A 13,052-nucleotide genomic window follows, 5' to 3' on the forward strand; every position below is an offset into this window, starting at 1 on the left:
TTCCATCTTGTCCCTGTCCTCGTATTTACCTCTCCCTGTCCCTGTCCGCATCCTATTTGCATCCCATCCTATCCTGTCCCCATCCCTGTCCCCATCCTGCCCTATCTAATCCCCAATCCATCTTGCCCTGTCCCCATCCCATCTGTCCCTGTCCTCATCCTGTCCCTCTTCCTGTCCCCATCCTATCCCCATCCCATCCTGCCCTGTCCCTGACCTTTTTCTGTCCTTTCCCTATTCCCGTCCTGTCCCTCTCCCCATCCCTGTCCCCATCCTGCTCTATCTGATCCCCATCCCGTCTCTGTCCCCATCCTATTCCCATCCCATCCTGCCCTGTGCCCATCCTATCCCTGTTCCCATCTCTTCCCTGTCCCTTCCCTGTCCCTGCACACCCTCTTTCTGCCCTCATGGGGACCCCTCGTCCCTCACCCCCTCTTCTTTGTCCTGCTTCACTCTCTCACTTTTTTTCTCTCTCTTTATCTCTTCCTCCCCCCACACCTGCTAGGAGGTATTTTGGGAGCGTCTCACAGCCTGCTGGGCACACGGCCCCCTGGCTCCCAGCCTCACCTCAAGCCCACCTCAGGACCTCTCCCTTCCTAGGTGGGCAGCACCCTCCCCACCTCGTTCTCACCTTCCAGGGCCCGCGAACCAATCCCACGCTCTCCCTGTCCCCGGGGGCTGCCCAGGGCTTCCCCCAGCCCCAGCTCACACTTGCCCCAGGACACCTGTGTAGGTTGGACCCCAGCCACCAACCTGTGCTGAGCCACTCTGAGATAGACGAGGTGCTCCTGGGAGCCATGCCCTCTCCGGCCACCCTTCAGGGCCCAGGAGCCACGGGGTGCCCTCTCGAAGCTCCGGTAGGGGCTTGGCGGGGGCAAGTCCTCAGGTGCCTGGTGCACCCAGGCTGCTGCTCGCTCACCGCCCTGTCCTGCTCCGGTTCGCAGGATGGGACTGCAGCCTGAACCTCAGTGCTCTGGGCTCCGGCCCTGACGCCCTGCCCAGGGGGCTGGGCCACTCAGTCCCCGCACCCCCGCGATGCCAGCTCGCCGGGGTTCCTGGCGCAGCTCTGGCCGACAGACTGCCTGGTCCCAGGGCAGCACCACCCACCAGACACCCAGGCTCTGCCAGGGCGAGGGCCAGCCCCCCTCCCATCTGGGGCCCTGGGTGGGCCCGAGGCAGCCACGCCCCTTTGGACACTGGTTTGGAGGCCTGGCTCCCCCCCTCCGCCGCCACCCGCCCTGCCGCCACCGCCTCTTTGGGCTGGCCCATCCTTTGCCCTGCTGGCCACACCAGGGTCCCCAGAGGCCTCCCAGACCTGGCTGCCCAGGGTGGGAGGCCAGGCACGGAGACTGCCGTCATGCCTGCGGTGGATGTGTGCCCAGAGCGGCGGGCAGAGGGGCTTCACCAGGGCTCCCCCGGCCCACCGAGCCTCTCCAGGGGGACTGGGGTCCCGAATACCAAGAGACACTGCAGGGTGACCCCTGCAGCCCCTTCGGTCTGTGCCAGCCAAGCCCCCGCTCCACAAAGCCAGGCCCCCAAAGACCATTCAACCAGGTGGGCGGCCCAGAATCCGGGAGGTGAGGGGCTCAGGGTCCCCTTGCTGCCCCCAGCTCACTCCTAACATCAGCCTGGCCCAAGCTGTCGATCACCCAGGGGCATAGGAGGGAACCGCGTGGGGAGGGACGGAGCCGGCCTGGGGGCACTGCAGAGGAGGGTCCCTGGCCGTTCCTGCCACCTGAAGCGTCTTCCTAGGCTCTGACAGCTGGTGAGGACCCACATGGGCAGCCACAGAGATGGTGCCAAGGTTAGAGGGTGCTACGGGTGGGCACGGGGACAAGTCCCCCCTCCTGGGCCCGTTTTTAATGGACTTAAACTGGATTCAATTTACACCCGGCCCTGCTGGCTTCCACATGAGCTTGTCACTAAGAGACGCCGCACCCTGCCCCTGGCGTCCCCCTTCCCACCCCACACCCAGGCGGCCCCCCAGCGAAGTGGGGAGACGGTGGGCGCGGGTGCCCCAGGGCAAGTCACCAGCCTCACTGAGCCTGGCTTTCTGTCCGTCAAATAGGCACACAGGGCCGTTTGCCCGGGCTTCAGGAAGCGCGGCCTGTGAAATGCAGGACAGGTGCTGATGTCAGGGAGGGTGGCAGGGATGCCAGTGGCCACCTGGCCACCTGTGGGTGGCTCACACCTGTGAGCGTCACCATGTGAGTTGTGTGGTTCGCTCACCACAGCTGGACCGGACCCCCTGGTGTTATTCTCTGGGAGACTCTCTCTCACCTGCCCCCCACCTGGCCCCCCAGCCGCAGGACTTCGTGGGGAGCTCAAAGGGATGCTTCCTTCTCTCTCTGGCCCACTGGCCTCTGCAGGGCCTCTGGGTGCCCAGCACTTGCTCCCCCCGTGGACTCTATGACTGTCCTCCTGGGCCTCAGTTTCCCCATTTGTTAAGCAGCACTGATGAGCCTCTGGGATTGACCCGGGCACCACTGAGTCCTTTCTGGAGGGGGACCAGAGCAGTGACTGCTGGGAGGACACATCCCAACTGGGCAGGAGGAGGAGCCCTGCCCGAGGGTCCCCTGGTTAGCAAGGCCAGGACTCAACAGGTGTGAAGCTCAGGAACTGACTCGCAGGCTCACCTCATGAATGGACAGGGTGGGGCTGCAAGGGAGCATGGCCCGCGGGGGCCCCATACCCAGCTGCTGGTCCCAACACCGAGGGGTGGCCCTTGGGCTGTGCCTGGGTGGGGCCAGGGGCGAGCTGTCACTCAGGGTCTGAGGGCCCCAACCAGACAGAGCTGAGGGGCCCAGGGCTGCTCTCAGCCCACCTGAACACCTTGTCTCTCCTCCCTCCCAGAATCAGGACGTGGGTACAGCTGGGGATGCTGACATGCCTGTCCCTCCCTCCAGGAGCATGCAGTCTGCAGCATGCTCCGGGCCGTCGAAGGAGAAGCCAAAGCAGGCTGCATGGAGGAGGCAGTATTTCAGCTGGACCTTAGATGCCTGGAAGGGTAGAGGAGGAGGAAGGGCATTGCAGGTGGCTCAGAGTGATGTGATGAGCAGCCTGTGGCATGGCTCTGAGCCCGCCTCTGGCCTTTTGCTTCTGCTCTCTCTCTCCTCCTCTTCCAGGTATAGGTACCACCATGCCACTGCTTTACAAAGGAGGAAACTGAGGCCCAGAGATGCTAGGGTCCTGGCCCAAAAGCCTGAGATGCTGGAGCCAGGGGTCCAGCCCAGGGACGACCTGACTCTGAGGCCCAAGCACTCACCATGGCCCCGCAGCACCTCCCATGCAGGGCTGGTGCTCTAAGGGGGCTGGTGAATGTGGCCGCAAAGTCCTGCGTCATCATCTGTAAAGCAAGGGGTGACAGGGTGGTCGCCAGGGGCCAGCGGGAGCTCAGGCGAGGCCCAGGGAGCAGGGCTGAGGACCCACTTCCCGCAGCGGGCCTGGGCAGAGGCCCCCGGACCAGGGGAAGGTGCCCGGGGAGAGCAGCCCTGCCCAGGCCGGCGGGCTGGTGCGCAGGAGGGAAGCAGAGCGCACAGGGCCGCTGGGCGGGAGGACGACACGGCCTCCTGCACACCCGCGCACCTGTGCCACAGCCCCCCGCCTGCCCGGGGTGCCCGGCCCTGCCCGCCCTGCCCCCGCCTGGGCCAGGGCACCTACCTCACCAGCTTCTCCAGGCCCCGTTGGCTGGAACTCCTCCTCAGGAGGGCCGAGCCGCTCATGCTGCTGGCGGCCCCGCCGGCCGGCGACCTGGCCTGACCCCAGCCCTGGGGACGCTGCTGCTCCTTCTTCAAAGGCCGCCGGCCTCTGTCTGCTGGCCTCCCCCTGCTCCTCCTCCTGCCACCAGGACCCCTCTCCCCCTCCTCTCTCCTTTCTCTCCCGGCCCCCGCCTTCGCGCCCTTGTCTGTGTCCCTGGATCTGCGCTGTCTCCCCGTCTGTCGTCTGTCGTCTGTCTGGCCGTCTGGGCTCTCTGGCTGACGCCCCCTCCCCGTTGGCTCACCCCGTCTCCCTGTCTGTGGCCTGCTCTGTCCACCCTGGGCCCTCTGGCCCCGGTAGGGGCGGGGGGGGGCCTCCTGGGCCGGCTCCCCGCTAGTTGCCCCCCGGGCGTCTGGGTGCCCGTCTGTCCCCGTCTGGACGGCCTCACGGACTCTGTGGGTCTCTCCTTCAGGACGTTTAGCAGCTGCTTCCCTTTTGTTCCCCCCAGCCCCCCTCTCCCCCCTCGGCCTCCTCCCCCTCCCCCTCCCCCTCCTTCCGAGACTAGTAAAAATGTCAGAGAGAAAACCCTCCAGCCCCGCAGCCCTGGGGCTTAGCAGGACCTCAGCGGCCTGGGACGGGCACAGTCTCCCCTCGGCGGCCGGCGCCCCGGCCTCACTCCACTCTCCCCCTGCAGCTCATCCCCACCACTTGCGGGGCATCCAGCCCCCCCCATCTGCCTCTCCATCCCTTTGTGCCTCTCCCCTCACCCTGGGCCTGCCCTGGCCAGCCCTCTGGCCCTCCTCTTGTCCTCGCCTTTCTGGATCTCTTGGGTCAAGCCCCCCCTGCCCTGCCCTGCCCCCCCCAGCCTAGCCCTCTGCTCCCTCCCTGCAGGCCCCCAGACCCTCCCTGCTCCCACACTCAGACCCTGTCTCCTCTCCTCTCCCTCTGTGTCTCTCTCTGCCCCTATCTCTGTGCCCCTCCCTCCCCCTCCCGCCCTCCCCCTCCTTTCCTCTCCCCTCCCTTCCTCTTCTCCCTCTCTCCCCTCCCTCCCTCCCCCTCCTTCCCTCCCCTCCCTCCTGGTTCTCCAGTTTTCCCCTGTTTATGCCCAGCTCTCTGCTCCACTTATCACCTCGAGGGGGAATCCTCTCTGCTCCCCCAGTGGGGAGGCTGCTGCCCCCCCGAGCACATGCCTGGCCACACTGGAAGGTCAGAGCAGAGAGACCCCCAAGGCACAGACTAACACGGCCTGCCCTGTTGGGTAGCAGAGAGCACGCTCCCAGGGTGGCTGGTGGGCACAAGGTCAGTATGGTGCCCTGGCCGGCGGGCCCCCTGCCCCCTGTGCTCTGGCCAAGGCCTGGGAGGTGCAGCCCAGCCCACTGTTCCTCCGGTTGGGCTTAGTCGCCATGACTCACTGGAGAACGCTCGCGGGCGAGTGACCGGACAAGGCGGGTACTGGACTCATGTCTGCAGGGCGTCACCGAGCCCAGCTCAGTGCCCAGCAGTTATGTCCAGCAGCTTGCCCGGCTCACAACCCTCACAGCCACCGCACCTAGGTCCTGTGTGGGGAAACCGAGGCTCAGACAGGTATCCAAGTTTGCAGAGCTGGGGCTGACGGAGCCGGAACCATGAGCCCGTGTGCTGACTGCCTGCCCAGACCGCCCTCCATCCCCCATAGCACAGAGGAACGGCCCCTCTCACTTCCCCAGCTAGCATGGCCTCAGGCTAGGCCAGGGGACCAGGGCTGAGAGCACCTGGGGGATGCAAGGCTGGACCAGGGGAGGCTAAGGTCAGGTAGGCAAGCATTGCACCCATAGTCACTGTGCAGGCCGTGCGTGGCGCAGTGGCAGCCACATGGGCCCATAGCTCAGATCCGCAGTGACTCAGGTGGTGGCTGGCTGGCACAGCCTTGTGGGGGTCACGAAGTCTGGCTCTGATTCCTCCCTCACCCTCCACATACCAGGTGGGGTCCTGTGGCCAGTCCTGGAGGGGAGCTCACAGCTATCCCCTCCCACAACCCTGGGGGCAGCCAGAGAATGTGGGGTTGTGCCACAGAAGCAAAGGTGCCCACCAACCATCCCCAGCATCCATCCAGAGCTGCAGATGCCTCAAGATTCTAGTGGAACACGGAGGAGGGAAAGGGGAGCAGGACCACCAGGTTGGCCCTCAGGTTGAGCCAGATCACCCAGAGGAGGTGAGCCTGTGCCTCATTTCCATCTTAATCTGTGCATCTCCCCCTTGCCTCTTGTTCTTGGATCTGGAATCCCAGTCAGAGAGAGCCAGAAGGAAACGTGCCAAAGCATATTTTTGTTCAAAAGAAGGAAAAATTTCACCCATCACCCATCTATCATCCATCCATCAACTCATTACCCATCCACCCATCATCCATTTATTATCCACCATTCATCCACCCACCTATCTGTCCACTCCCCATCCATCCATTCTCCCATTCATCATCTACCCATCCACCCATCTACCCATTAACCAACCATCCATCCCATCCATTCATTTGCTCACCCATCCATCATCCGTCAACCCTTTATCCACCCACCCATCCATTCATCTATTCACCTTCCATCTATTCATTCACCCATTCATCATATATCCATCCATCCATCCATCCATTCATCCATCCATCCATCCATCCACTCATTAACCACCCACCCATCCATCATCCATCATCTATTCATTTACCCACCCATCCATCCATTCACCCATTCATCATCTATCCATCCATCCACCCACCTACCCACCCATCCGTCCATCATCCAACTATCATCTACCTATCCATCCATCCATTTTCCATTCATCATCCCATCCATCTAACTATCTATCCACCCATCCACCCACCCATCCATCCATCTGTCCACCCTCCATCCATCCATTCATCATCTATCCACCCATCTATCTATCCATGCATTTATCCATCTATCCATTAACCACCCATTTATCCATCAACCATCTATCATCCATCCATTCGTCCATCCATTCATCCATTCACCAATTCACATATCCATCCATCATCCATTTATCATCCATCCATCCATCCATCACCCATTCACCCATCCCTCCATTCATCATCTATCATCTATCCATTCATCCACCCATTTTCCATCCATTATCCTCCCATCCATCCATCCACCCACCCACCCATTCATCCATCATCCATCTATCCATCCATCCACCCATTCATCCAATCATCCATCCATCTACCCATTCTTCCATCCATCTGGCTATTGATCCAGTCATCTGTCCACCCCCATCCATCCATTCACTCATTTATCATTTATCCATCCATCCATCTACCCATTAACCAACCATTCAGTCATCATCCATCCATCCATTCATCCATCCATCTACTCACCCATCCATCCATCATTCATCTATCATCTATCTATTCATCCATCCACCCATCCAAACATCTGTCCACCCCATCCATTCATTCACCCATTCATCATCTATCCATCCATCCATCTACCCATTAACCAATCATCCATCCATCACCCATATATCACTCATCCATCCATCCATTCATCCATTCACATATCCATCATCCATCCATCCATTCATTCACCCACCCATCCATCATCCATCTATCCATCCTCCATTTATCCACTCATTCATCCATCCTCCCTATATAGTTATCTGTCTTTCCATGCATCATTATTAATCCATCAACTTCTCAGGATATGTATCCATTCAATCATCCATATAAACACAATATATCCTTCCATCAATCCATTCAAGCATTTATCAATACATATATACCCATGTCTATTCATCTCTCTTTACATTTCTTCATTGAGCAAGTATCCACCCATCTATTCATCCACATACTCATCCATCCCTCCATGCATCCATTCACTTCCGACACCCACTCATCCATCTGTTTATCTAAATGTCATAATACATATAAAACACTTAGAAGAACCACTCAGCTAGCCATTCCACCCACTGGAAACATAATTATCACTAAATATATAATAATTACTCTTATGTATATATTCAACCACCAATTTGTGTATCTATTTGCCTAGCTATCCAACCAGTGAGCTGTTTATTCTTTAAAACATTCTTCTATCTCTCAAAATATTTTTTGTCCTTACTTTCATTCATCTCTCCAAATATTTTACTACTGATCAATCATATTCACACACACATTCAAATATCTGTCCATCCATCCATATGTCCATCCATCTTCCCATCTAGCAAGCCATGTATATGTGCATAAATTCATACATGTTTATCTTTCCATATATATATTTGCCCATTACTTTGCCCATTAAGCCATTCAAATGAGTTAAAACTTAAAATAGTTGCTGCAACCTAGTAAGCCTTCCATAAAGATCACTATTATTTTTATCTATACATTCACTCATCCGTATCTCATCCAACTATCAATTTATTATATTTATCTTATTATAACTCCATTTATAACAATTTATAACATCATAAATAACAATTTATTATAACTCCATTTATATTCATATATTTATTCATCTATCCATATATTTTTCAACAAACTTATTGAACACTTACTGTACCCACTTTTTAGGTACTGCAGATTTAGCATTAACAAAACCATGCTCTCACAAGGCTGACACTTTAGCTGGAGCAACAACAAAAATAAACAAATAAGTACATACTGTAATATATCAAATGGTGATAAAACTATAGTTTTATATAGATAAAACTATAGATAATGGTGATAAAACTATAATTCAGGGCGGGAGGATATGGAGTCTTGGCAGAGATTGATATTTTACATATGATAGTCAAAGAAAGCCTCATAGAAAGGAATAATCTTTTCCTTATTTGAAAAGAAACTTGAGAAATATTTAAGATAGCTATATACACTGGTAGGAGGAAGTGTTCTAGAAAGAGAGAAGAGTGAGTGTAAAATTCCTGGCGTAGGTGCTTCTCTATTCATCAATCTGCCTCTTCAATAGTTTATCCAGCACCAATCATATGTCTGTTTACTATCATATTTCTATTTATCTATCACTTCCTGTATTTCTCAGTCTGTCCATCTAAAATCAACCCATTAACCATATCCATCCACATGTCTTGATAAACTTCTATTAGTCTATCCAATCATTTATTTGTCAGCATTCCATCAATTTACCCATCAGCGTACCCATACTTCCATTCCATATGTCCATTCACCAGTTAATCCATCCATCCACCCACCCATCTATCCATCCCTCTGTCCACCCATCTACCCATTCACTCAACCAATTATCCAACCATCCATCCACATATCTATCCATCTGTCCATCATCCATCTATTCATTCATTCACCCATCTACTCATCCACCACCCATCACCCTTCCACCCACTCATCCATCTCTCCATCCATCACCCACCTATTCATCCATCCATCCATCTATCCATCATCCAACCACACATCCATTTACCCATCCATCCTCCCATCCATTCACTCATCTATCCATCTACACATCCATCCATCTCCATTCATCCATCCACCCATTCATCCCATCTACTCATCCACCCGTCTATCCATCTCTCTACCTATATCCACTCATCCATCCATCTGTCCATCAATCATCCAGCTAGCCAGCTGTTCCTTCCTTTAGGCACTTTTCTTTCATTCATACTTTTCTCCATCATTAAGTCTTTTAGCTTTTTCTTTCTTCATGTGTGATAACCTTGTAGCTCAAGAAGATAAAAGAGAAGACAAGCTCTTCATGTCCCAGTAGGCTGAGCATTACAGCAGAACCTAAATAGAGGCTGAAGAAGTAGGAATCTGTCTTCTTGCTCAAACATTCTCAACACACACACTCTCAACAAAGCAGTATCCCAATGAAACATGCAACAGGCAGTGGAGCCCAGGTGTGGGTGGGAAGAGAGGGTAAGGAGGTGGCCTCCATGGCTCCTGAGGTGACCCTGGATAGAGAAATGTCCCTGACTTACAGAGAAGGCAGCCTCCAAATGCCCTGAGCCCTTATCTGTCTTATGTGGCTCTCAGCCCAGCAAAGGGAGAGGGGCCAGGGTAGTGGGGTGGTGGGTGTTGTGAGGAAGGTGAGATTGGGTTGGGGATGAGACTGAAAGACTGAAGTTTCTTTCTAGGTTCCTCCAAAATCAACTGGCTAGATTCATCTGTCCTATTTCTCTTTTGAGGGCAGGTAGCTGGGGGAGGAAGAGAAGACACCCTTTGGTTACCTCAGAAGCAACGCCACAAAAATAGCCAGTTACATCCAGGAAGAGGCATAGACATCTGTGAGAAGTGGGAAGGAGCAGCCTCTGAGATCCCGCCTGACAGGCACAGAGCAGGGCAGTGACCCTCCCCTCTTCCTCCCACACAGCTTGTGCACAGCTGAGGAAGCTGAGGCTTGAGGTGGGCGGAGAACCTGCTACTTCCCCCCACTCCTGTCATACCCCGTACTCCTGCTGTCTTTTGTGTGTCCACACAGCTGCCTGTACTGCAGGCTCCAAGGCCCAAGTCTCTCCCACTCCTGCCAGGGGATGTGGGTGCCTCGGAGGGCACCGTAGGCAGGCTCTGAGTTCCCAGATAGCCCCTCCTTCCCAGCCAGTAGGACGAGACAGTGGTCCCTACCCCACCCCACCCACTCCCAGTTTCCCAGCTTGGAGGCAGTTAGCAGATGGAGTTTGGAGACAGTTGGCCTGGCCTCAGGAAAGGATGAGGGGCTTTCCTCCCCACCTCCCACCTCTACCTCTTATCTGCCTGTGTCTGGCACCACACAGCTATACTGGCCAGCAGGCTTAGGAGGCCTGATTTCCTCAATTTCCTAATCTCCTGGCCACCCTATACCCCACATAGGCCCTCAGCCCCTCTCTCCAGCTTCATGGGAGTGAGGTAGGGGCAGGGGCTGAGGGCCAGTGGCTGTGTACTCCCACCTACCAAAGGTTTGAGAACTCCCTTTGCTGGTTGCCCTCGATCCCCAACCTCCAAGAAGGTGTTAGAAGCCCCTGGAAAGAGGATTTCTTGGGAGAGAAGCTTCTAGAATGAATCAGATTATTCTGACATTGCCATGTCCCATTCCTATCTTTGGGGAGGTCCCTGGAGCTGTCTTCTTAGCTATGCCCTATTCTGGATAGTTTCCAGGAGGCACCTCCTTCGCCCTGGTGGGAACCCGCAGGTGCAGAGCCATCCACAGGGCTATGTGGTGTTACTGAGCGACTCCAAGGGGCAGCCCAGGCACCCTGGGTCCCCTGAGGCCTTGTCAGGTCCCCAGAACCCTGATTGTGAGCCTGCAGGGGACACAGGTCCCCCAGAGAGGGTCCCTACAGGCCAGCATTGTTAGGAGACACACCGAGCTAGGGCCAGCCAGCATCCCTCCAGGCTGGGGACAGTGCCTCTCAACAGCACACTCAGCCCTTCTAAGCCTTGGTTTTTCCCTATGAAGTACCTCACTGGCTATGAAAAGAGCTGATGAAGTCTGGCACACGGGGAAACTGAGGCTCACTTGTCCCAGAAAGAGGTGCTGAACGTGGTCCTGGGACCCCGTGCCTCTCCCCCAGGCCCTGGGAACTCAGACCCCAGGAGATCACAGCCCAAGTTCTCAGCCAAGCTGCTGGAACCCTCATCTTCCTGACCCAGGGCTCTCCATAACTCTGGCACCCTCTGAGGGAAACTGAGCCAGGGGCAGGCTAGTGGGGTCGTGCATTGGTCCACATTGCCACCCCGCCTGGTGCCTGCCCCTTTCTGGTCCCTGAGACACTCCTGGCACTGCCCCCGTGTGGCTCCTGTGTTTTGTTTTTATGAGAAGGCAGATGGGGACCAGGGAGGGAGGGGCCAGGATGCAGGGGAGGATTTCCGGCTTCCTGAATCAGCAGGGCTGGGGGCTGCAATGTCCCGGAGTGTGGTGTGGTGTCCTCTCCCTGTCCCCCACCTAGGGAAGGAATGTGACAGGACCCAGATGGAAAGCAGGAGGAAGCCAGTGACCTCCGTGAGCCCCTGCCCAGGAGGAGGCATCCATCATCTGGGTTGAGCTCAGCCTCCCCCTCTCTGAGAAACTTCCGGGCGCCTGAGCCCCCTGACCTGGAGGAAGGAGGAGAGGAGGCCCATCTGGGCGTCCCTAGGCCTGAGCCTGCTCTGACTGCTGCTGTCAGGTCTGGCCCCTGGGCAGGGTGGGGGGAAGGAGCCCCAGGGTGCCACCCCTAACCCACCGCCTTCCAGCCTGCCACCAGGGCCTGGTCCTGGTCCCACCCTCCCTCCTCAGGGGGTGCTCCAGAGCCCTGCATCCTGGCTCTACCAAGTATCATCCAGCCTCCCTGGGAGGGCCAGTGGGTGGACGGGCCACCAGGACATCTGGCTTCTTGGGGGTTTCTGAGCCATGGGGTCTTGCCGCTCCAATGCCACAGGCCCTCCCCCTCTGCCTCACTCTGTGGTGCAGGAATATGAAATCCAGGGCATTCCTAGCCTCTTGGCCAACTCAGCCTCTCCCTTCCAGCCCTGCCACCACCTATAACCCTGAGGGGACCTGTGTCCTCCTCTCTCCTAAAAACCCTGGAGCCCAGAGGGCAAGACCAGAGAGTCTGCAGGGGCAGACAGCCCAGCAAGGGATTCTGACTAGAGTGGCCCCGAAGGTGGTCCCTGCCCTCTCCTGCCACGTAGCTTTGCACATGGAGAGTTGATGAAGGTGGCATCCCTGAGTCACCTGGGACCAGGAGCCATGTCCTACCCAAAAGGCAGTGGGGGTTAGGAGCCTAGGTGGTAGAGAGACAACTGTTCACCCAATTGCTGTCCCTGTCAGGGTCATCCAGAGCTGGAGCAGCCCAGCAAGCCTAGGTGGGAGAGGGCAGGACAGGGCTCCCAGGACAGAACTAGGGTTCTCAGGACTGAACCAGGGTTCCCAGGACAGGCCCAGGCCTCCCAGGACAGGACCAGGGCACCAGGACAGGACCAGAGCACCCAGGACAGGACCAGGGCTCCCAGGACAGAACCATGGTTCTCAGGACAGGACCAGGATTCTCAGGACAGGACCAGGGCTCCCAGGACAGGAACAGGATTCCCAGGATAGAACCAGGGCTCCCAGGACAGAACCATGGTTCTCAGGACAGGACCAGGGCTCCCAGGACAGGACCAGGCTTCCCAGGACAGAACCAGGTTTTCCAGGACAGGACCAGGGTTCCCAGGACAGAACCATGGTTCTCAGGACAGGACCAGGGTGCCCAGGACAGGATCAGGGCTCCCAGGACAGAACCATGGCTCTCAGGACAGGACTATGATGGTTCTCAGGACAAGACCAGAATTCCCATGACAGGACCAGGGCACCCAGGACAGGACCAGGGCTCCCAGGACAGAACCAGGACTCCCAGGACAGGACCGGGTTCCCAGGACAGGACCAGGGCTCCCAGGACAGGACCAGGGCACCAAG

The sequence above is a fragment of the Canis aureus genome, chromosome 21 (genome assembly GCF_053574225.1).
Source record: "Canis aureus isolate CA01 chromosome 21, VMU_Caureus_v.1.0, whole genome shotgun sequence".
Taxonomy (NCBI): domain Eukaryota; kingdom Metazoa; phylum Chordata; class Mammalia; order Carnivora; family Canidae; genus Canis; species Canis aureus.